Source organism: Uloborus diversus, chromosome 3 (assembly GCF_026930045.1).
Source record: "Uloborus diversus isolate 005 chromosome 3, Udiv.v.3.1, whole genome shotgun sequence".
NCBI lineage: Eukaryota > Metazoa > Arthropoda > Arachnida > Araneae > Uloboridae > Uloborus > Uloborus diversus.
In genome coordinates this window covers 125,353,770-125,375,331 of record NC_072733.1, presented here as the reverse complement: position 1 = coordinate 125,375,331, position 21,562 = coordinate 125,353,770, and the positions used below count along the sequence as shown (strand labels likewise).

The 21,562-nt window shown below is 31.1% G+C and overlaps 1 pseudogene; it reads right to left on the bottom strand.

The window, feature by feature from the left end:
- Positions 1-433: 433 nt before the first annotated feature.
- LOC129218628 (flavin-containing monooxygenase 5-like) lies at positions 434-14,553 on the bottom strand (annotated as a pseudogene).
- Between the last annotated feature and the right edge of the window lie 7,009 nt (positions 14,554-21,562).

Sequence of the window (21,562 nt, the reverse complement as noted above, 5' to 3'; positions counted from 1 at the left end):
TGCAAAGCAAAGTAACATAGTTATATATCATCATTGATAAGTTTTGTTTAATGCAACTTTACTGCATCTTCATACATGGTTAAACAATGATAAGTTTGAGGAATAAAAGTTATTTTATTCCTAACGTTAGGAATAGTAGTTGTTAATATAATTTATATTAACAAGTACTAAATGTTTTAATTAGTACTTACGTCATAACAAGTTCTTTTAAATTTTATTTGAAATTGCTTTGATACTGATAATCCTTGGATAATATGTCCCGTAGTCCACTCAAAATAATTTTTCTCATACAATATGTAACATTGAAGGCTATTAGGTTATTGAGCAATAACACAAAAAATCTTGTGCATTTTGGTGTTCCCATATGTTAATAAACAAAATCTGTAAAATACATTTATTTATATAAAGTTATTTACTTACGCATCACATACATGTTTCCTGATATTTTTCGAAAATTTATTCATTAGCTTCAATTTATATATGCTGTAAAAAATAACTTTTTAAAAAAGTACAAATGCTAACAACATTACGACGATATAGTTTGAACAAATTCATAAGAAATGAGACTACGTCTATACACTACGACAAGTTTTGATGGAAGAATGAACTGGTACAGCTATATAGAACTAACTGATGCTACAACTAGATGAATTAATAATGTAGCAAAATATAGCTTTAACAAATTCATAACAGATGAGACTATATCCATACATTACAACAAGTTTTGATGGAAGAATGAACTGATACAGTTATATAGAACTAACTGTAGCTATAACTAGAGGAATTAATAATGTAGCAAAATAGCTGCTTAAGAATCCAGTCCAGACAATGAAAAAAGGTAGTATCAACGTAGCAACAATGTATTTTAGAAAAAAACTTCTCCATGACATATAATGTGGTAGAAGCATAGCTGCAAAATAGTATTTCATGGTAGAGTCTTTCCATGAAATCCACAATGTTATGAGGAGCATATTAATGATATATTTTACGATAAAATCCAATCTAGTTTTTTTCTTCTTTAAGGGAGGATTTTGCAACAGCGGTGCTTTCATCCTCTCCTTTACGCCTAAGATTGCTTTTCGAGCACCTTTCCATGGATGAGGTCCTTGAAGTCTGTACTGATATGGCACAGATGGACCAAACACTAACTCCTTGAAAAGAAGAGGATCAGTAATCAACAGTTTAAAAAGATTTGGCTTTGCACCAAACTGAGACGCTATATCATCCATATACGGGATAAAATCCACTCTAATTGACATCTTGTCTCCAGGACGATATCTATTTACATTGTCATGATGTCTTTTAACGATTTCCTTCATCATAACTTCTTTGCTTGGTAGTTTCAACTTACCACGAAAAACCTGAGCCACCCACCTACACTGAATTTCACCAAGAGGAAAGCCGGGACCAAATGGCAGTACAAATCCAATGAACACTATTGTCTGGTGTTTTAAATTTGGAGACCACATGCATTTATATAAATTTACTCTACCGTCTTTTTCTGTAGTGAGGACATCATTGTCTTTCAAATATGGGAAATACCATTGATATCCTGTTCCCATAATCACTGTATCAACTTCTGTTACAGTATCTTCGCCTTCGAAGACGACTCCTTTTTCAGTGAAATGCTTTATATTCTTTTTCAATACAATACTTCCAGTCAGAAGCTTTGATGGCAGAACATCATTTACAGATGGATCTTTGCACAAAACGGGATACTGCGGGCGTAAGTTATAGAGATCATGGTTCATTTTGCTGCTGAGGAAGAACTTTTCAATGAACTTGCTGGAGAGACTAATAGGTAAGATTTCTTGAAAGAATGTTATGCACCGACGCAACAAAGCATAATCCATTGGCACGCCACTTGGACCAACTCTAGGAAATATCCAAGATCCACTCCGCGTGCTTAAATATACCTATAAAGTAGAAATATATTTTAGAAAACTATATTTTAAAAATTACGAATATACTAGTAATGTTCTGTAAAACATTCAAACTGAACACTTGAAGTTTTTATGCTTTAATGCATTGCTTATCGAACTGTAAGAATTTTTTAAAAAGGAGGCTCAATGTCTTTGATTGAGTGTTTCCCCCCCCCCCCCCCCCCATGAATTGAGACAGTCTCAAATGCAATGTCAGAAATAAAATCTTTATTTATTTCAGACGAACGTAAATCAATTGACGGTAAGGAATTTTATGCTCGAATGTAATTCAAGAAAATATTTCAAGTTTAAAAAGATTTAAAATTGTGCTAAAGCATTAAACGTGCTTTACAACGCTTAACTTTCAAGGTGATTTTCTCAGACTAGAGTCAAAATTCTGAGTAGTCAACAAATGTAGTAAACAAACAAATCTTAATAGAATCATAGTTTAATATTCATTTTTTTTTTATTACGTTGTGAGAGTGGATTTAAATTGGACTAGGTCACGCCTTAAAGACGAAAAACTAATTTATTGTGGCTATGTTTACTAAAAACCAGGGCTGTGGAGTCGTAGTCGGAGTTGAAGTGTCGGAGTCGGACTGATTTTGGGGTAAAGGAGTCAGAGTCGTTCGAAAATATGCCGACTCCAACTCTGACTCCGGTTTTTTTATTTCTTTAATTTTCACTGACTCTCCTTGCATTTTTTAAAAAACTGACTACCCATTAATTTGATTACATGCTACTAATAAGAAAATGCTTGTCATTGTGGCAACCAGCTGGCTTGATTGTTTATCGAGCTTTCTGTAACAGCTACCTACGCCGTTTCCTAGTTTGCTTATTTTTTAACTTTATTCAAGTGATAGCAACTGTCATCAAACAGTTTTGTTGCCTAACATTTCCTAAGTAATCACTTTCAAATAAAGATAATAATATATTTTTTACCTCGATCTCAGTTATAAAATAGTGAAAGGAATGTATGAATCTCTTGAGCAAGTCGGGAAACTTCTGAGGGTGCTGTGCTTAGTAAGTTCAAATAAGTGTTAGCTTGGCCTGAAAGCGCAAATCCATAAGATCAGATAAAATATAAATGTTTTTTTTTTAATATAAAGATTTTATCTAAGAAAGCTTGTTTATTACTAAAAAGTTCAAAATGAAATCAGTACATGATTTCTTGGTTGCAACTAGGGATGCGTCGTTCATGAACGAACGGTCAAAAAGAACGAATATTTAAAGTGAACGGATCCGTTCGTTCACCTAAAAAATGAACGATCGTTCTTTTGAACGGTGAGCAGTTTTTAGCACTGAATTGATGCACTTATGATAAAATCGCTTTTTATATCATTTATCTTCAATTTTTAATTCTTAATCAACATCAAATTTCGTTTTTCTCAGTGCATTACAATATATTCGTGTCGAACTTTTTTACTTTCTGCTTTATTCATAATTTTTCTTTAACCGTTGCAGTTCATTTGCAATTTTCCAATGTATCCACTAGAAGTGTTTTCTTGTTTAGGTTACTAACAAAATGTTTGGAATTTCCACTTTCTGTCCACGCACCTGCTAAAATCCTTCTCACGCTTTCTGTCGCCAAAATTATTTCTAAAGATACCTTTCATTACTTTTCTGGCGACCCTTTTGGCTTCTATAACATCCCTGCTATCAGTTACCATCCATATTATTTTGGATTTATTTTTAACTTGGCGATTTCGAAGTCGCTTATTTTACATTCAATATCCAGAGATTTTGAATGAGGATTAATACTGTCTAATTTTTCTACAATTTAAGAAAGTGTTGCGGGTTTTTTTTTTTTTTCTGTTCTCATTGGTACTGTGAAATAATAATTTTGAAGCTCCCTAATATTTAGGTAAGTCTCTTTTTTTAAATTAAATTACTCGGAAGTTCGGCTGAGTTAACAATATATTTTTTGTTACTTTTCTTTCGCTATTGGTAATACTATATGTACGTATACAGTGCTGTAGCTGGGGAAAAAATATTTGAAGGAACACGCCTCTTTCTTTTGGGTAGATGTCATGGTTGACAGATGTTTGTTTTGCGGAGAAAAAGGTCAGTTTCAATAACTTACGACAGTTTATACTTGAAAAGCAGACGTTTTATGAAACAATATTTTTATTAAGTTTATGTATATTTAACGTACATAGTTTTAATAAACAGTTCTTTATTCTCGTGTTTTATATTACAGCTTGCTTCTTTTCTTTTCTTTTTTTTTTTAGTTCTCTTTTATTTATTTCGTGATTTATATTTTTTAAAATGTAACCGAAAGTACGCATTTAATATTATTTTTTTTTTATTTTCATTTGTGACCATATTACACTTGGAGATATATTTCTATTTAGAATTAGTGCACAATTTCACGTAAGTTCAATTTTGCACATTTTCTGACATCACAAACAGTTTATTTAATTTTATGTAGTACTAGCAACATTTAATAACTTAATTTTTTGACATGCTGAAACGGAACCTGCGATTTTTGGAATGGAAAATATATCTTAGCATTCAGCAAGTGAGAAATATCTTACAAAATGAACTGTAATTGCTTTATACATCTAAACCTGAATAAAGTTTTGTTGATTCATTTTTCATAGGCATATTTTCTTACTTTTAGATGGTTTTAGTAATTTTTCCTTCAAAGAATATTACTGATCTAATGAAACAATTTCAAATGTACGTGAGTATGTCGTGCAGAGGGATCTCCTGCAACAACGTTTTTAAATGAACGAAGTAGTTCAAATGAACGAGTTAAATGAACGGATCAAAAGAATGAAGGAACCTCTGATGAACGGATCATTAAAAAGAACGACATTGCCCACCGCTTGTTACAACACTCAATAATTGTAGTTAATCCTAAAATCTTCTTATTAAGGTAAATTCTAATGCTGCCAATAAAACTAAAATTAAAAATTGAGCCAAGAAATGTAGCTATAGTGAAAGCTATTCGTACAAAGCTGTATACCGCCGCATTTTGGGTAAAATTTGCTCCAGATGAACATGTACCCGACCTCTCTCCGCAATATAGTGCAAATATTTTTGTTGAAATTTAAGATTTAGGGGGGTATTTTTGGGGAAATGTTTCAGAATTAAAGTATTTCAATTTTTATAAACTCTGAGAATAAGTTGAGTTGGTACCCACCAGATGTATGTCACCCAAGAGGGAGAAGGACCGCCCCCTGTCAAGAAAAGTTTTTGACTAAGCAAAAAAGAGAAAAAAAATCCCTCAAGTTACAGCTTTCAAAAATTGAAAGCACAGGATTTGATCAACATCTGTTAGTTAAACTTAACATTAAAGGGGAGCAAATTAATCATATTCATTTTTTTAATTAGATTTTTTAGTAATCTCAATTTAAAAATCGCAGCTATTGGATAATTTTATTTTCAAATTGAATTTCTAGCGTTGTATACATCTTAGGTTTACAATAAAATACAACGCGAAAATTTCATAAAAAGGAATTAATATTTCAATCTCCCAGCTAAAAACAATGTTTTGAAAAAAGATTGTATCATTTAATGTCGATATGAACGTTAGGGTGGGCCGAAAAAATTGAAATAACATAATTGATCAGCGTTAGTGGTAAAAAGGTGCCATTTATCGTTTGATTTAAGTTTTCAATATTTTCTTCTGATACATTTTTTTATGCGGCATCGAACCCGCTAATTTCGATTTTTATCGCTTTCTCTCAGTTTCTCTTTCTTTAATGTAAGTGTCCACATTATTAAAAATTCTTGGCGATAATGCCAAAAAGAGGCTTTTCCACATCTAAAAAGTGTTCAAAATCTTGTTTCGATCAAAATGTTTTATCAAAGAGATCACTTACTTTTCGATTTTTTTAGCATTTATTCTGTAGTGTAAAAATGTGTTCAAAACATATAATTCTGTAGCAAAAAGGCCAAGAAAGTGCCTTTTATCATCTAAGTATTAAAAAAAAAATGATTTTACCAAAACAAGGGGAAAAAATCCTGTGGCACCGGGTTCCAAATTTTTGAATGTTGTTGAATTTTTCAGCCTTTGTCTTTAAAATCTAAATATGCTTTTAAATGTAATAAAAAAATAGAGTGAGTTTATTGCGGGCAGAAGGGCTGCTGTTGCAAGCGCGAATTTATGTCAGCAAACGGGATCGGTCATAGCCTGCTTCAAAGAAATTGTCATTCAAACTCGTACTAAATGACCAACTCCTCTTTTTTATGACTCTCTGACCCTCAAGGAAAGCATTTTTGCGTTTTTTCTCCAAAGACACGTTTTCATTTTTTTAAGAAAACGCTTAAGTATTCAACAAAATTTAAAACTTTGTGGCCCAGTGTCTCATGGAAAGATTTTTAGGTGTGATCAAAATGTTAAACGCTTTGGTGAGAAAAGGAACCTTGTTGGAGTTATCAAACAATTTAAATATTTTGAACATTGTTTGCACTACAGGATAGAAGCTGAAAAAATCACAAATGAGATGACCAGACAACCTTTTTTTTAGGTGGAGAAAGACCTTTTCTTGGTATTGTCACTAAGAAATCAATATAGTATGAACGTATAGTTACATTAAAGAAAGAAAAACTGAAAATTTTGATAAAAACTGAAAATGAACGAGGCTGCCCACGAAAAAATTATTTTATTCGACCGAAATTTTGAAAACAGAAGGACATCTTTTTGTCACGATCACTAAACAGCTTATGAAGGCTTATTTTACATCATTTTACGTTGTGCATCAATCATTACGTTGTGCATCCCAGGACTGTTCTTAGCTTCGTGGGCATATCATAATTATACAAAATGCAATTTGAAAACGTCTCTAAGTAAATGCCTTTTTGAAATTAATATTTATTCACATAATATGTATAAACAGAAAGATGTTATCAAAGCTCAATATGAAACGACGTTATTTATAAAAAAAAAAAAAAAAAGTGTTTACAAAATGCAGAAAACTGTCCCAAGTGGAACTAGAACATTTGAAACATTGCAGCATCTTTTAAATGGATATAAATTAGAGTTGCATATCAGATGTACGTTGTGGTTAAAGAAGGTTATCCGGATATCTCTTTACTTTTGTCGACAAATCATGCGGAACAAGTAAGGCTCTAAAAAAAGCTCAATATATAAAATATTATTTTAAAAAGTAGTTGAAATGAACTAAAAATATTTTTTTCTTCAGTAGCGCATTTATCAGATTTCATTTAGATAACTATTGTTGCTTTTGAAATTAAAACTAGCAGCAGCAATTTTAATTATTAGTTTTTAATTCATACTAATTTTACACCATATGCAATTTTTGTTCTAGTTTATTAGAAAACTATAATACGTAAATATAGCTATCACCGTTCAGTACTGTAGATGTGTGTACTGGTCGTTTGTTCGAACTTCATAACCAAGCCAACGCTTCACTTGACACACATATACAGATTTAAATGCATAATGCACTGTTTATTATACAGAATAAAACCTAATAGCAAACTTGTTAAATTACATGTCTTTTCCCCTATTTTGAAATAATCTCTATTGTGAAAAATATGTAAATAAATAAGTAGATTAATTAGATATTTCATTAAAAATATAAGTAAAATAAACCAGTAGCACTACGTGAAATTCCGCATCAGTTTCATTTGTTAAATATTAAATTTAAAATTCAGAAAGAAAAGATTTCTTCTATTGAATTTTAAAACTTAAGGGTTTGTTTAAAAATTCAACGTTGATGGGGAAAAGATGAAAAAAAAAAAAAAAAAAAAAAACGGCTTTACAATGATCATACACAAACTCAAAAATTGTTGAATTTTTCACTTTATAAGAACACTTAGAAATTTATCCAAAAGCGAAATTAATTGTGTTGACGGTGTTTTTAAAATAGCAATTTTGAAAAGAAATCACCATTTACTTCAAAAACTCTTAGATTTTCTCTTGTTAACAATGAGAGGTGGAACACATTTAAAAATTAAGTCAATATATCGTCACCTCCGGTCAGTCAATATATCGTCTAAACAACAGTAGAATATTTCTGGGTTTAGATGTCTCACTGTTGCTCTGAGGCGCGGATATATACGTATATGGCATAGTCCATAAATTTTACTTTTAAGTCTCAGAATTTTTTTAATTTAACAAATGTTAAAATGCGGAATAAAAAGTTACACGCATATTTTTGTTTTCCCAAAAAAATTGCTGTCCCACAACACAACCCGTCAAAGATGACAACCTGGAGCGTCATTTCTCACTTGCGATTTTCGACAAATATTTGCTACTGCTTCATCTCCGGAATGGTGCAAGATATTTTATTGCAGTGTTTTTATTTGAATGAAAATCATTCAGACGATATGCACCATTTGATAATATGCGTTCTTTTTTTTTTTTTTTTTTGCTGCACCGTTTTGGAAAAAAAAATGTTTTAAAATACATTTTTGATTTCTTTTTAAAAGCGGCGGTTTCAAAATTTTTGATTTTTTAAATTGTTTATCAGTGTCATTAAGCACGACTTTCCCTGAAAATTAGAGCTTCCACATTTGAGTCCAGCAAGTTTTAGAGACACTTAAAAAAAGGAGGTTTTTTCAGAAACTATGTCTGAAAGGTGGATTTTAAAATTCAAAATTTTATTTAGTAGCTAGTGGCCATAGACTTTTTTAATTTTGTTGTACAGCTCTATTTTTATTATCAGTTGCCACTTCATCCAGGAACTTATCTTTAAAATTGAAAAACGCAGTCTTTAGCCGATTTGCTGGCTGAAGCCATTATTCGCGCATCCTTTCAGCGTAGTTCCAAAAAATTCGTTTTAGTTGTGTTTGTTTTACTAAAAATGAAAATCGAGGATAAAGCAGTAACTAAAAATGAAAAAGGGGCCATATAACTAAATTAAAAGTGTCTACTAGCAACTTGTTGCTAAATAAAATTTTGATTTTTCGACCATTACATACAGTTCCTGAACACCCCTCATTTTTTCAAATGCCTCTAAAACCTGTTAAACTCAAAAGTGCAAGCTCTCCTTTTTAAGGAATGTAGTACTCAATGATGCCGATGAACATAAAACGACTTAAAAGATTGGAATTAGTTTTTGAAATAAGTTAAAAAATTAAAAAATTGTTTTTTTTTCTAAACGGCTGTAGCAAAAGAAAAATGTAACGTATATTTCCAAATGTTGCGTATCAGCTTTAAGAGAAAATAATTATCTTTCAAGTAAAAAAAATAAAACAACAAAATATCATACACCATTCTGGAGAGAAAGCAGTTTAAAATTTTCATCGAAAATCGCGAGTGTGTAATGGCGCTTAGGTTGTCATCTTTGGCAGGCTGTGCCTAAGGGTCAAAAACTGTTTTGGGAGAAACAAAAATATTCGTGCACCTCACTTTTTTCCGAATTTTAACATACTATGTTATTGTATTGTGCAGAAAATGCTAAGAAATTTATCCAATTTCGTAGCAACTAGAATGTTTGGCATTAACTTCTAGCCAGTCAAATAACCACAACATTTGAATACTGAATTTTGAGAATTACAATAACACTGATAGAAAAGAAAGATTATTTGTGCGAGAGTTTTAATTTCACAGAAATTTTGACTGAAAATAATCCTGCTTTAAAAAGCTGAGATCAGTAAATTAGATACAGAGATTTTGGGAGTAACTTAAAATGCAATATTCATACTTTTATGCTATTTCACATAATATAATAGTTAGTGGTTCTACGTATTACCTGTTGGGCAACATTACTCGTTTCCACAGCAGCGTCTAATGCAGAACATCCAATCCCTATGACACATATCCTTTGTCCAGCAAATTCACCGACTCTTTTCAAGCTATGAGTATGCAATATTTTCCCTTTAAATTTATCCATTCCTGGGAAAATCGTACGTTTTTGGAAAAGTTATATGTCCAGTACATATCATAACTCCATCATATACATCACTGGAAATTTCACCATTAATTGTATTTTTGACTGTAACAATCCAGCGTCCAGTAACATCAAAGTCTTCATTCTTTTCAACACCGATTACTTCTCTGTTAAATATCATGTGTTTGAAAACATCACAAGCTTCACCGACATCTTTAAAGTACTGATACAACTCAGAATGTCTCATGTAGTTTGCAGAAGATTTGCTCGGAGGAAAGTTACTCAACGCTCCCATTTCCTTACTGTGGTTAATAATCGTTGTTGACATAATGGATGGAACTCCTTCGGGGGCTTCTTCACGATAGCACCAGGTTCCACCAGGGCTGGAAGTCCTTTCATAGCAGACAGGTTCCATGTTTTCTTCCTTTAGAGCTCGAACAGAAGAGAGCCCACTAAAGCCCCCTCCAATGACGGCAATTCGCTTCTTTTCATTCATTTTAAAACCTAAAAGATGTTAAGTATGCATAATTAAATCATTGCTAGCATTTTTGTTTAAAAGGAATAGTTTGTTTCATTTTTAATTTTTTTAAGAGAAAAATTAAAGAAAAACTAGAATTTGAACATGAAGAATGGCAGCTGATCAAAATCCAACTCGTCAATTGTCCAAGAGTTGAAAGGTTGAAAAAAATGCATTTTTTCGCGAATACAGTCTAAAAACAATTTAAGCAAATTAGGATGAGAAATTTATTCTCTAACTGAGCAGTGAAAAGATAAACATGACTTACAGATAGTAAGAAAAAATGAATTAGAACTTTGCTAAATCAAATAATCATAGTAAAATGGGCAATAAGTACTATATAATAATAATAAGCAGCCTCGGGGCTTAATTGTTAGCCGAAGAGGTACAGGAACCCTGTAGTTACCGGGTCTTGTTTTGCATGTAATAATTAGGTTGAATTTCCTCTAAAATGTTTAAATTTACACAAAATTGAAAATAAGCAAAGCTCCTGTGAGCTACTATACGCAACTTAATTCCTGCCTAATACAATAAGTAGAAATATATACAAGTGCTAAGTTTTCAAGGTGTATTTAAAAAAAAAACGCATTCTGAAGGCGTAACTTCATGTAATGATATAATAAGGAATGGTACAAAATACATGTTTCTTCCTTTTAAAAAGGCTGATTTATGCATTGAGCTATTGACAGAGAACTTCCGATTCTTCAGCAATAAAGCTCGCGTTCTGTTTTTCGAGCGAGTATGGCAAAACGTTTTGCATGATAAAACATTTTGTTCAATGGGAAATGACCAGTTCTTTTGCCAACACAAGCTGTGTAGATTAAGAACTCGAAAAACGCATGCCAAGGTTAATTATAACAAAACTTTAGTGTAAATGCGAAAAGAGCTATCTTTGCTATATTCGCTGCGGCAAAAAACGGACCGCCAAGTTCTGTTTCCTCTTAGTATTAGAGTTCAATGGATTTATCTTAGTTCAGTACAAATAAATACTTGTATTTACAGTAGGAAATGAATAGCTAAATTATTTGTTTTTAATGGAATAATATATAAATCAGTCATTTTAAGGGGCTAATGCTAATTTTAATTGCATATTATACCTTACTGCTATTAATGTATGAAAAATATGCCTGCAATACGCAAGGTTCCTTTTTACAACACTTAGCATATCCTCTGTGTCTTCATTGAATTTTTGTGTTTTTGTACAGTTTAATAATGTTTTCTGTTTATTTTTTACTATTTGACTGACTTGCTGTCAGGAACTATTTCATTCTGAACGTATTTTCACGAACGATCAGCTTGCTCGATCCTTAGCTTATATAGTAGATGATAAGAAAACGGCATTATAAAGCAATATGTATTAGCGTGAACTTCCTGTTAAGATGCAGTTTGATTCATTACCATTTATCTTCCTACTTTTATTAACACCGTTTAATTTATTTTATAGTAAAAAAGTAAAGTAATTAGTTTATGTATGTATTTTATGCGTCTCTTAACTTTCATCAGTAACTTAATTGAAATCAAAAAGTGCAACTGATAGGCTATGAATGTTTATAATTGAAAGCAAACTGAAATAAAAGTTTCTCTTTAAGATAGAATAAACAACAACAAAAAACACGTGCGTACAAAAAAAAAGTGCTTGCTCATTTAATAAATATAGCACGATACTATGCTTTAATGTTATGCATGAATTAATATTTGATTGATTCTTATTCATTTTTTCCGTTTAATTTTATTCACCAAGAGTCTGAGATTGACTTCACCATTGGGAAAGCTCTATGCAAATTTTACGCTGTATGAGAAGCAAATGAAATTTTCTGCACACTGTAAATAAAATTGTAACCTTATTCTATAAAGTCGATGGCAGCTTAGTTGCCTCAACTTCTCTGGAGTAACTTAACTGATGAAAGTGCTGTAAAGTTACACATCACTTGTGGAACGTTACACCATGGTAATGTAACTATAGCGTAATGTCTCACTAATTTCTGCGTAAAGTTACAACATAGTTTTCTGTGTACTTACAGAGAAATTGCTTGAAAAGTTACACATTAGAAAAAATAAAACTTTCATCTGATTTTCTTGAACGGGTACTCATTTTTAATTGTAAGTAGACTTATACGTCATGTTAACTATTCTATGGCTTAAATTATCTAGACATATTTAATGATCAAGTAATAATTTCTTTCTATACGTTTTAAATTGAAAGTATAAGAATACATTAGTAGGTTACAATACTTGAAATTTCTTTATAACAGTATTAAAAAAATCATCCCAGAAACTCATTTTTTTCAGCTGTTGCTTTTAAATATTCGTTTAGTCAGTATTTGTCAAGTTCATGCTTTTTCACAACCAATATACACCAATTATTTGTTTATTTAAAAAAAAAAGATATTTTTAATGCACTAAGAGAGGAAATAACCTGAGTGGGGTCCGAACATACAACGCGATTCTCACAGACAAGACAGGTCGCAAAACAAGAGGTTTTTACCACTCGGCCACGAAGGCCGGTTTTCGTTTCGCTAATAAGAGTTTACGTGCTCTGCGCCGATTCTGATCTTTACGTATGCGCTTTGAACTCTACTGAAACCATAGTGCAATTTTCCTCCAACAATTTGAGTTTGTAATATAATGATACTACACCCTCCAGAATTCGTGTAACGTTACACCCAATAATACTGGTAACCTTACACATTTTTTTACAGTGCATGAAGAATTACAGCCCATTTCCTTATATTACAAAAGACATTACTGAAATTTAAATTTTTACTGTGTCCATTTAGTAACTTCATTCTCTTTGAATTTGAATGTATATATCGTCTGCATCATGCTAAACTAACGAACGCGAAAATTGACACTTAAAAAAAAAATAATTATATAACCTGACGCGTTTAGCTATTATCAATGTTTAAATTTTTATAGATACCTTTAAGTGCAAAACTGTCGTTTGAAGTAGTTATAACCCGTAGATAGCCTTTTCGAGTACTACGGCAAAACCATCGAATTTGAGAAACGCGATTCGCGGTTTTGCACACATTCGTTAGTTTAGCATGGTCCGATGATATGGGGGAAGAAAATAACCTTTAATGGATAAATGCATAACAAAGTGAACAATCTAAACGCCAAAGGCGGATCTTGGTCAATTAATTCAAAATGCACGAATAACAAGTTGTTGTAGTTACTTTCATTACTGAGATAGCCATACTGAAATAAAAAATAATAATAATAAAAAAAAAACACCCAAAGTTGACTATACAATGGAGATAGGCTGGGGTTTTGAACTTTTAAACATGTTTTTCTAGAACACACTGTGCTCTTGGTTTATATTTCAAAGAGGCTTATGTTTCTGAGGCAAGTTATAGTAGCATTGAACTCAAGAAATGAGAATTAAAAACATCATATGTTTATCTTACCATAGCATTTGGTTTTTTTTTTCTGCAAATCTTCAGTTTTTAACTTTCTTTCAGATGTGAGGACACAGCTTTAAAGAAAATCCTAATTTTTTTTTTTTTTTTGAGTCGAAGTAATGGTTGTGGCTAATGACATTTTTTGTGAAATTAAAAGTTTTGAGCATAATTTTGACTATGCCTGAAACTTCCCGAATGGTTTGAAATTTGAATTTTGAAATACTCAAATAATGTAATATATGCACGAAAGTAAAGTTATTACAAGTGAATGATATTCTATTCATTGTGACACATAATGATATTCAAAAGAAACTACAAAACGAGAACACCTGGATAAATCACCAAAATAGCTTCATGGCAAGAAATATTGATATTTTTGCTGCACACCATCGTTTAACATTACAACATAAGGATTCATAACCTATACATGAATAATAAACAACAAGATAAACACAAATAATACCTCTGAGGAAATATTTAGTATTGTATATATAGATTCCTTTCTAACCATATCTATGATATTCAAATTATTACCATATATTGATATTAATATTAGATTCTAATTTTAAAAAAATGAAGTTTTTACTACTCCTCTTTTAAAATTCAAATATAGTAAAAAGACAGAGTTCGGAATTATAAAGAAAATTAAATGTGACGATAAATAAAAAAAATATAGAGGCAAAACCTCTTGCAATTTAATCTAAAAATATAAAAGGATGACAGTAACATTATAATTTTAAAAATATTATATATATATATATCAAAAACATACCTGAATATTTAACAATGTTTTTTCAAGATCCCATATTGTTTGAAAAGTAAACTTTCCTCTCTATGACAAAACCGAAGTGCTCTCTTTCAACTATGAAACTGACATGGCGGCTTATTTTACCTAAACAGCGTGCTGTTTGTTATTGTCGGCCACACAAGCCAATACGTTTCTTCCTGGTTCCACAAGATTGCTTTGAATAGGCATTGAGATGCTCATTTCGTCCGTTTTGCAAAACACCCCTTTTAATGGCTTCAAGTTTGTGGAATGCTAAGAACAGTGGTCCAATTCAGAGCATCAACATGAAACTGCTCAGGGCAATGAAATTGGGTATTCAACAGCCATACTGAAACTCTTTTTATTAATGTTGTTTTTTATTTTTATCAGGAGTGAGAAATAATTGAGCAATAGTGGGCTGAGTCAGAAATAGTGTAATATGTAGCCTCGTCCAAGAAGTGAATGTGTAAACAAACCTTTTAAATAGTAGAGGTAATCGTAAGTTTAAACTTGTTTGTTTTAGTTTTCGTTTCAAATGTAAACAGCGAACTGATTTCACTTTCAGAAACGGATAATATTTAAACTGTACAAGATTTTGATGTCTCATTGATTTGTTTTATGAATCACACGCAATTTTGAACAACTACTAGTTTGAATAAAATGGGTAAAATAAAATTAAGGATAAAGAAATATAGATCAAAGTGAAATAACAGGGCAAGGTAAAATGGTGGAATATATACTTTTTAGCGCCACCTATCTGGCAATATTTCAACTATGTAGTAACACATGTAGGCTGTTCCAGTCAGGAAAAGAGTACCTCCGAAGATCAAAGACCCGATAACACAAGCAATTGTCAAAAACTCTTTTTTGTTGTAATAAAATGATTAAGTTTAAGTTATTAACTCCTTTTTTTTGAGAGAGAGAGCTTCTAATATTCGATGTATTTTTTATTTATTTTATATTAAGATTTTTTTTAAATTTTAAATGTTTTGAACAATTAGTCAAGTGCATCAGGGCAAAGTGAAATAGTTCATTTCGTTAACTTATTCAATCATTTATTAAATCGCTTCAAGTATTAACTAATTAATTAATTAATTCATCTACATTCTTTCATTTAATATTTCTGTTATTTATTCCTTTATTGCTTCATTATCTTTCATTCATTCTTTTATTTACTGATTCGTTTGATCAAAAATGTTTTTAATAATCGAATAGAAAATATTTTATAAGAAAAATATATTTTATTTTTCACTTTACCTAATGGGGGAAAAAAGGTTCATTTCCATTTTCTTTTTTTTTATGTTACGAATTTACGGCTAAAACAAAAGGTAATGTTTCAATGCAAGTTTGTAAAAAATACATTGTTATTTCTTAATGTACTATGATTTTCAAATGAATCTCCCATTTGTTCATTTTGAGAAAGGTAAGTTATCTTAATTACTTCAATTTGGCCGACCTTTCCTTATGTAACTTTTAATAAAATTTCTTTAAGTATGATTATAAATCACTCAATTAACTCGTTGAACTACACGGTTTTTTTTTTTTTTTTTTTTTTTTTTTTTTTTTTTTGAGACAGAGTCCCTTAGACAATAATTGTTAATAGATGTTTAATAAAATGAATGCAGGAAAAGAAAAAAATAAAATACAAAAAAGTATTTTTTCAGGTTGCTTTAAAAGCATTATTTAGGAAAAATAAAGATAATTTATATTGAAAAAAAATAAAGTTTTCAAAATTTTTAACGAATATAAACATTTATGAGAACAATTGGGTTGATTGTTTCTGTTAGGTATGTTTAGTCCATACAAGTAACTAAGTTTCAGTTTTCCGGATACAAAAGGATGAGAAAACAAAGATGTGAATTATCACAGAGTGTTTTATATAGACGTCTGAAGGAAATAATTTATTTGTATTTCGATCACTTATTTCTCAAATCAAAACCTAAATGCAGTTTAGCTTGATGATTCTTTATGTTATCAATTACTAAAATTTTAAAAATTAACTTCTATACGAACATTTAAAGTAATTAAACATTCGATATTTCAGTAGACAGTTGTCAGATGTTTTCGCGAGGTATTTCGATTTTATTTTTGCACCTTAACCCTACTTCGAATGTAAAAATCAAAATCTCCACTCTATCCCATTTTAACTGTAAACGTTTGACTCACACCCTTTTTGCTCTTAACGTCAATGAATTCAACCACTGTAATCAAAGGATAATAGGCCAAGTGACCAGTCTGAACTTGAAAAAGTTGACCGAAACTGAGATACGGCTCTTTAGAGTAGGACAGGATGTTGGAAAGATGCGTGATGTTAAGAACACTAATGAAATTTTACCATAGATTAGTTACAGGGAAATATTATGTAAGCGGAAGAATCTGACTTCGTTATCGTTAGAGAAACAGTGAGAATGAAACCTTTGCTAAAGGTCAATGCTAATCTTTATCTTTCATCGTTCTCTCTCTCTCTCTGTATTCTATTTTCATAGGATGAGTGAAACTTCAAGTTGTGCTTTGGAATCCATAAAACTTTTCTTAAACTAATGCTTTGTTTCTCAAACTGATTTTAAAATCAGTATCTATCTCTTAAAATTTAGTGTTTTTGCCATCTTTTCCTTTTTTTTCATATGTTTATGTAGGGTCAGTAGCATGAAGAAAACTGTGATGCTCAGCATATCTAGCTCATTAGCTCCAGACGTTTATTAATGTAAAAATAACGAAGTACGTTTCCCCTTTTTTCTGCCATTGTAAGTAACCCAATTTATATTTGTCTTAAATTTATGGGCTATTAAAAGAAAACAACAGTGAAAGCATTCCTTCAAAAATTAATTTATTTTGAAATTATAAGTATTTCCTCCTTCAGAGAAGTATTTGCCTTAAACTGAGAGAAAAACATTTCTGGTAAATGATCAGTTACTCAAAACTAGTAATTGATATTATTTTATAATTGATTTTACTATTTGTTAAGAACGAATAGTGCATTAGTCAGTAAAACAATAGATTATCATTAAAACAATTGACGGGAAAAATTCTGCCAAAGGCATCCACTTATTCAAAGCAAGAAATAATAGTACAAAACATTAACTTGTTTAAAATTTCTAATACATTTTCTGATACAAGTGCAGTAAAAATACCTTTCCCTGGTCAAAAACATATCTGTTCTTAAAAGGTGGCCAGTACAGTTCGTTTTTTAAACCATCACTGAATCATTAAAACAACTAAAAGTACTTTTTTCATCAATTATCATGCGGTAACAAACACTCATACCATTTCAAAACACAATTTATCTCAAAGTAAGAACACGTTCTGAAAGTGAAAAAAGGTTTATCTCTGCATTTAGCGTAATAACTTACTTTTACTTCCAATGTATCCCACAAGTACGTGTTCACCCTTCAAGACAACAACTTGAATGATCTCTTTCAAAAACTACTCTACTGTGACAGCGAGGGCGACTGAGATATTATATAGGTTTCGAAATATCATACATGGTAAACCATGACCGTCCTGCAAGCAGTTTTAAATGATTATCAGCATCCAACTATTGATTCAACCATTTATAGAATGTTCCAGGTGAGAGAGTTTACTCCTGACTGCGTTTCCGAAAACAACGTTTGATTTGTTGATGCAGGCCATTTTGTGATCAGTCCACTACACACAACAAATGTGTCTTTACTTCAGTGTTTACAAATGTTTATACAACTATATAACTGAAGACAACTAAGAGCTGATATTTCTAGGACAAGTGCGTGCGATGTGGTTATATGATGACGATAATTGGCTGCAAATGTTGGGAATTAGGTTTTTGGTAAATGGGAGGAATAGCGTGTGCAAATTAATGAATCTTGAGAAACTTTTTTTTTTTTTTTGTAGTTAAGGATAGTTGGCTTCTTAAATGAACATGTTATTTCTCATTCATGGTCAAGCAAGCGAAATTCACGAACTTTCAGCAAACAGTTTAATGGGATGACGTAATCATATTTTTAAAATCTTTCTTGTGTGCATCTTTATGTTTTATTCTTTGCTATAATTGAGTATGAAAGGGTAGGTTCTGCTATAAAGCGTTTTTATTTGATGAAAATTTTGAAATCATGTTTCTGATTTTTATTCAACTGAATCGAAATTGTTTTGTTTATTTTCTTCTAACAATATTTTTTCAAAATGATGTTAAATTAGTTACAAATGTTCTATTTTACAATTTTAAGAATTTCGTGAAAAAAGCAGATGCGTTGGCGTTCCTTTAAATACGGAAATATTTTTAGAAATACGATATCCTCCCGTTTCAAAAAGTTAGTACGCTCATATAATAGCCAATGATCGAGTAACGCTCCTGACGTCATCAGCAATGAAACTCGCGCGACGGCATGATAATTTGACAATATGTTTTGGCAATGTTTAAAATGAGGGAAAGGCTTGATTGTGACAAGGCGGAACTGGATCAGGTAACTTAACTGTTATACTGGTAACAGTCATTTCAGGGGAATGAAAAAACGAAAAAGTGGTCAGCAATAAACGCTATCTACTGCAGTTAAGGGATAATCCACTGGAGTTTGGGTTAAAATTTCAACTATCAAACTATCACTAAACAGGCAATTGCTTCTTTAAAATGTAGAAGCAATTTTCTCCCGTCATATCTCTTTCCATTGATGCGAGGGTAGTGCTCTCGGCATACCCTTAAGCAGGCAAAATTAACTCTTCTTTATGTACGTACTTCAAAGTCTAAAAAATATTCCAATTATTCATGCAATTTTGTGATTCATAAATGCTTATACTTTATTCGTTTTATTTCTATAGATTGAAAATGTCTTAATCATAGACTCTTATTAAATAACATTTTCTAAGTATTTTAAAACTTTTATTTCTTTTTAAATATACAAGCACAAAAAATACTTCTGAAAACCAGACTGATTTCAAACGAGGAAAAGGGCCCGTGCAGAAATAATCAGGTATCGTGTGGGTTTTTTCGACAAAAATATAGACTACTTTAAAAAAATACGATTCATGACAAATTTAAAATATACCAACAATCACACTTCTTCTTTTATTTCAGCTCCAGTTAGTGTTGTAAGTTGAAATCAATCACCCATAACTTGCAATGATATATCTTTAAAGCTTTCTCATTTGAATAGCGATTACTTCTTTCTTTCTTTTTTCTGCTTTCTACGTTTCAAATACTCAAAAGCTAATTTTGTAATCAATAAATTTCCACATTTGGGACAGTTGTTTTTTTCTCTTTTTAACCGACTTCAAAAAGGAGGCGGTTATCAGTTCATACCGTATGTATGTTTTTTTTTTTGTTTGTCCACTCATAGCGTCTCACCTAGTGAACCGATTTTGATGATTCTTTTTTTAATGGATAGAGGATGGCTCAACTTAGGTCCCATTACTTTGTTTGACCATATTTGTTCTTTAGAAAAAAATTTATGGGCAAAAAACAGTAAATTTCCCTATTAAATGATTAAAATGATATTGTAGCAAAGTTCGCACTTGTCATCCGTGGATAACGGTGGCTCAGTGGTAGAATTCTCGTCTCCCACACGAGCAACCTGGGTTCAAATCCCGACTAGGACAAAGTGAATTTTACTAAAATTTCGTTTCTACTGTTTTCCTTATTTTCTCGAATGTTCTATTAATTTCTGTATCTTTTCAAGTCTGGAAAGTTCCAGCACTTTTTCAAGTTGTATACAAGGAGATGTAACGTTCATTCGTGGTTCTGAATTAAGATCTCGAGTTGAGACTAACGAGTATTCGCTTCATTTGGCTTTCACATTGTCTTCACTATCTTCATCTACGCGACAATATGAAACTCATTGTTATAAAAGTTTGGTGCCATATAACTGTAACATTAATAGTAATTGTAATGATAATTTTGAATAAAGGCTTTTCTAAAGCAATACAGTGATATAGAGCCGCACTTCTTACTAGGTAACTTCTTACTTTTACTGAAATATCTACATTTACACTAAAAAGAATGAAATAAAAAAATTTTGAAAAAAAAAATAGAACCGACTTCAAAATTGCTCTAAAAAGTGAAAAATAATTTTATTCTTTAAACACCATCGATAATACTTTTAAACATAATTTTTGAAGTTGGCGCAAAAACAAAAAGTAAAATCCATTGCAACCATGCTTCGTTCATATTTTTATCAAAAAATCATCCAAACTTAGGAACGAAACATTTATATCGTTACTCAAATATGCTGTCATCAATGCGTAATGCATGTGGTAGTGAAGAAACTGGACGTGGTTAAATTTATACTTGTAGTTGAGTTATGGCTGTGAATGGTTTTATCGATCGTTTTTGCGCCAACTTCAAAAATTATGTTTAAAAGTATTATCGATGGTGTTTAAAGAATAAAATTATTTTTCACTTTTTAGAGCAATTTTGAAGTCGGTTCTATTTTTTTTTTTCAAAATTTTTTTTGAAAACCTTGTTAGGATAGTTTTAAGTATTACGTGTAAATATTGTTTTTTTAATGAAACCAGGAACTTTTCCCCTGATTATTTTGGTAGCATTTAATTGCATATTATCGAAGGGACCATAAAGTGACTAGCTTTCACTTTTTTTTAATGAACATACTTTTTTTTTATGTTTAACTATGCATGGTGATGAGTTTGAAAAACTGCATGAAATACTTCTCACATATTGCTTTTATGTTTATTAATAGCGATTGAACGTTCAATTTCAGAAACTATAATATACAGTTGACTCTCTGTTTAACGACTTTCAAGCGACCACAAAAAATCATTTTAAGTAGAATACGTGATTGAACAGAATTTTTCAGAAACTACACTAGAGGGTCCGGGGCCGTGAAAAGTAGTCTTTAAATAGATAAGATAAAGTAGCTAAATAGAACGTCGTTGAACAGCGAACCAACTATACTTCGGCGTTCTCTAATGCGGCATTCTTTTTTTTTCTCATAATCCGGCATTGATCGAACAGATGGCGCTGAATTTTTTTTTTTTTTTTTTTTTTGGTTTTAGTATGAATATCTACTTTGTAGTGGCTTTGGGTGCACTAAACACATTCATAAATTTTACTGGATATCAAAATCCATACTGTACCGAACTAATTAGTTTGTGTAATTATTGAAATTTGTGAAAGACGCAACTTGGAAATAGAGTCTTTTTTAAACAGTCCCGCTTATATGTAT